Source organism: Rattus rattus, chromosome 10 (assembly GCF_011064425.1).
Source record: "Rattus rattus isolate New Zealand chromosome 10, Rrattus_CSIRO_v1, whole genome shotgun sequence".
NCBI lineage: Eukaryota > Metazoa > Chordata > Mammalia > Rodentia > Muridae > Rattus > Rattus rattus.
The window spans coordinates 43,264,510-43,269,570 of NC_046163.1; the positions used below are offsets into that span (position 1 = coordinate 43,264,510).

Consider the following 5,061-nt stretch of genomic DNA (forward strand, 5'->3'; position numbering starts at 1 on the left):
GGCACCAAATTATTAGGCAAAAGGACTCTATAAATCCCAGTGAGTATAGAGTCAGACACTTTCAAAAGAATCCATGCTGCTGCCTCGTCCTCTTCCTCTTCCTCTTCCTCTTCCTTTTCCTCTTCCTCTTCTTTCCTCCTCCTCCTCCTTCTCTTCCTCCTCCTCCTGTTTCTTCTCCCTTTTTCATATATGAGAATTCAGTGAGTTAGAAACATTGGGAAACACCTAAGTTAAAATAACCAAATAATGAGTAAAACCTAAAAATAATTTACTGAAGTATTGAAATGAATCACTCAACTGTCAAACCTAAGATCTACACAATAAATCAAAACTAAGCACACTGGTTTATAGTCAAGCTAGCCAACTCCCTGGGTGCTTTGCAGCACACAAAAGGAAATGATGGTGTTCCATCCTCTGTGGATCTTATTAGGAGACACATGACTCAGTAAGACTCAGTATTGGCAATGCTAGTTTGATCACTGACTAGCTTTCTCTGTTATGCAACCCTTTTCCATCTCTAATCAGCAATGAGTAGGGTGAGTCCCTAAGACCTCAACCATCTTTATGCAATGGTAATACAACCATTAATGAGACTCTTGAACTGATGACTACAGTGGTCCTTTAAAGATGAGTTTCTTCTTATTATTTATAGCCTTCAGAAAAACTAGTATCTTTTCTTCCTGTATACTTGTGTTTTTTATTCTTTAACCATCGATTATTTTTAATATTCTTGTTGACTCTCAAATTGTTTCCAATGTAGTCATCAAGGGTCACTTTGGATGGCTTCATGTATCACCTTTATCTATTCCATAAGTCTGTGGTCATTCATTTCTTCCAGGATATCACTGAAGTGAGAATGTTTCAGTGTATAGAGCTAAGATATATATTCATGTGTGTGTGTGTGTGTGTGTGTGTGTGTGTGTTTTAAATCATGAGTTTATGTGTTACTTTACATATTTATTAAATACATGTTTATTTTTGATTTTCCTTGGACATTTTATGTATTTACATTTCAAATGTTATCCCCTTTCCTCCCTCTCCCATACTCTCTCTCCCCTCCCCCTGCTTCTATGAAGATGCTCCCACTCCCACCCACCTACTCCCACCTCAATGCCCTGGCATTCCCCTACATTGGGGAAAAGATTCTTCATAGAACCAAGGGCTTCTCATCCTATTGATGCCAGACAATGCCATCCTCTGCTACATATGTGGCTGGAGTCATGGGTCCCTCCATGTGTACTCACAGGTTGGTGGTTTAGTCCTTGGGAGCGCTGGTGGGGTCTGGTTGGTTGATATTGTTGTTCTTTCTATGGGGTTACAAACCCCTTCAGTTCATTTGATCTTTTCTCTGCCATTGGGGTCTCCTTGTTCAGTCCAATGGTTAGCTGCAACCATCCTCATGTATATCAGTAAGGCTCTGGCAAAGCCTCCCAGGAGACACCCATACCTGGCTCCTGTCAGCAAGCACTTCTTGGCATCAGCAATAGCGACTGGGTTTGGTGACTGCATATGGGATGGATCCCCAGGTGGGGCAGTCTCTGGATGACCTTTTCTTCAGTCTCTGGTCCACTCTTTGTCCCTGTATTTCTTCCTGTGAGTAAATCATTTTTATATTGTCTTCTCTCACAGTGATATTGGTTCTAAACAACATCAATGTTGTCATTTAATCAATCATACAATACGCAAAAAGTTATTCCCAAAGTAGCATATCAATGATACTACCCAAATACCACAAGTTCAAGTTTAAGGTGTTTTTGAACCTTTTTTCTTAGAATATAAGCACCATTTACAGTTAAGGACCTATTTTCCACTAACACTTAGGTTTAATTCTTTTCTCATGAATTTACGTTATCAAAAGTTTTGACATCCTGTCATATCAGTTATTTCTGTTTGCACTCAGTGTTACTGGTTGCTTTTTTTTTCTTTTCTGATTCATCTTTCTCACACTTATTTTTTTTAAGAAAAGCAAGTAGATTTGTATTTGACTTATCCCCCTCTCACATATTAAAGGTGCTATATAATATATAATATACTCTTTGGTTACTTGATTTGTTTCTAACAATGGAACCAACTAGTACCCCATTCTATACTGTTTTCAATAAGTCTATTTAATTCATTTAGGTTCCATTTTGCTATTAAAATCAAGTCATAAAAAACAACTTAGTGAAGAAGGTGGAATTGATTAGTCAAAAACTAAACATGTCATTGCCAAGTTCCCTGTTAGGGAGACGATTCTGTTTACAGCTGCCCCAGTTGTTAGAGTTAACTGTCAACCTGACACAGATTTAGAATCACCTGGGGTTGGGAGGAGTCTCAGTTAAATAATTGTCTTCATCAAGTTCCTCCGTGAGGAATTGTTTTAACTATTTTTTCTTACAAATTTTCAACATATTTTATTGACTCAAGGGCCAAACATGGCTGGCAGCATTTGGTCAGTTATAAAAGTCACCTCATTGAAAAATACATCACAATGTTGTCGGGCAATCCCAGTCCCAGGATTTGAGGGTGAGAAGGACAATCTTTGGATGACTTAGCTTAAAACATGTTAGCTTTTTTCCCCCAATCCTTCACTACAGAGGACCGAACCCAGAGCTTTACAGTGCCAGGCGCACACACTCAGCTACATTCCTAGGCCTCGTTCAGTTATTTAAAGGGTCCTGTGAATGGAGGAAGGCAAGGCTGTAAGACTCGCGTGAGCTGGGTGGCTGACGGTTCTGTCACCAGAGCAGGCAACTCTTAAGTCACAAGTGTGGGATCTGTCTCCCCTTGCTCCCTAACGACTGCAGTAAACATGATCTGCTGACCCGCAGCTCACACCTCTATCTCTTCCATACGCGCAGGGGAGTCTTTATGGAACGGGAGCCACCGCTGGTCAATAGTCCCTCTTCTGCACAGGACACAGGCCCAGTCTGACTGCTGAGTTCTTGGTCTGGTGATCCGTGAGGTTCCTATGTAGACGCTGAGGTCTCTTAGAGAGCATTAGCTTTGTGGTCCAGAGGAAACGTGAGGCTGATTGCTTAAAAGGAATAATACCATGTCTCCTTATTTGCACCAATGTCCTCCAATCACGGCTTTTTAAAAAAATTAACCTTCTCCCTTGCTTATACTTTAAAAATTCTCACCTATGTGTAAAAGAAAAAATTAACCAATTACAACACTGCCACTGTTCCAAATGCTCCTCTCGAGCTCCTCCTCAGCTCCCTCACCTTCCTGAGACCACCTTTTCCCCTTCTGCCCAGCACCTAAGAGCAGGGATCACACGGCCGGGAGATGAGCAGTGCTGCAGTCTCGCCTGGCCTTCTGTTACTAGGATGTGGCTTTGGAGAAGGCTGCCAGGATGCTTGCAAACAGGGGTCTGGGATGCATCAAGGTCGCGGTGAATGCCCTCTTTCCTGTAGTATTCCACAAGCGGAGTGAGTGTGGTGGGCCTCCAGGCAGATCTTCAAGGCCTTCTCCTTGTCATCTGACCTGCGGATCATCTTTCTTGGGCTCCTTTGGAGGACTGAACTCCTCATGGTAGGACCTGCTACACTTGGGGTGAATCAGCCTTCCAGTGATTCTCTGGATCAGCAGGGAGTCCTGGATGCTGAACTCAATGACTGAATCGAGCTTCTCTTTCCTCTTATCCATGAGGTTATCAGCATTTCTGCCTGCCTCACAGTCCGAGGGAAGCTATCTAGAAGAAAGCCATTTTTGTACGAAGGAGTCTCCGAATTCTTCTCAGTGAGCTCCACAACCATTTCATCACTCACCACTTTTCCAGCATACATTGTCGCCTTCAGCTTTCTTCCCAGCTCTGAGCGTGAAGCTACCATAATTCTCAGCATGTCCCCAATGGCCAAATGACACACAGAATTTTTCAGCTAATTTGCGTGCCTGGGTCCCCTAGTGAGCCCCAGGCGGCCCCAGGAACACAGCCCAGATGTTCTTCCGACACTCCGACTCAGGAGCCAATGCGTTGGGAACCATGTCTACCAAAGCCTCCCTCCACCAGCCCTTGTTTTGACTTTTAACTGATACAGAAGGGTTCAGGCAACTGTGGGTGGTACCATTCCCTAGGCTAAACAAGGAAACAAGAGAGAATGAGCCAGAAGTAGCCAGAAGGTGGTGTTCTTACATGGTTCTGCTTCAGGGTTCTGTCATGATTTCCCTCAGTGATGGACAGTAAGTAACCCACAAGCTGAAATAAAGTCTTTTCTCACTTACGTTGCTTTCCATCAGAAAATTATTTTCTGTTTTTATAACAGCAACAGAAAGAAATGAGAAAGTTAGTGATGTTTGATGATTTCCCCTCACAAAAGAGTGTGCTGACAAGCTTCGAAAGGGAAGCACCCTTTAAATAGTTTGCCCTCATATGTCCTGTATATATGATACCAGATATAGCCAGATACAGCCCCGACCAAAAAGTTAACCTTTGACCTGGAACTTTTGTATTCACAACATTTTGAGAAAAAAAAAACTACTTAACTGGAATCAATTTGTTCAAATAGACGAGGGGATTGCTTTCTATCCAAAAGAATAATGGTCTTAAAATAATTAGCTGTGGAAATTTCCCATCGTATCACATTGGACTTTGCAAGAAGAAAAGGCAAATGTCCCTTAAGGTTACATCAGTCAGCAAAACAGATTCCCAAACACGTTTTCCTACCTTGAACTTTTACATGGTATTTGCAAAGGGGAAGATGACTGTCCTAGCCAGCACGGAGGTTGCAATGGAAACTAACAAGAAAACAGCTCCCATTCCTGCTTATGTCAGTAGAAAAGAACCTTCTTCCGAACAAAATGTTTTATGTGTTTTTTATCAACGGTACTATTTTTTTTTTTTTTTGCAGGAGAATCAATGCTTATAGAAACATAAGGAGGATGGGATCTTTAATTCTGTACTTTGCACACAGAAAGGAAAATGTATGGTTGGGAACCTGTTAGCTAGTGAGGGAACCATTTTCTCTAAGGATATTTCTCTTAACTGCATATGTAAGGTGTGTGCTATGTGTGTGTGTGTGTATGTGTGTGTGTGTGTGTGTGTATTATGAAAAGAAGGAAACATTATATGTTCATATT

The 5,061-nt window shown here is 41.8% G+C and overlaps 1 pseudogene; it reads right to left on the minus strand.

Annotated features, from left to right (window-relative positions):
- Positions 1 to 3,306: 3,306 nt before the first annotated feature.
- Positions 3,307 to 3,969, minus strand: LOC116911630 (annotated as a pseudogene).
- Between the last annotated feature and the right edge of the window lie 1,092 nt (positions 3,970 to 5,061).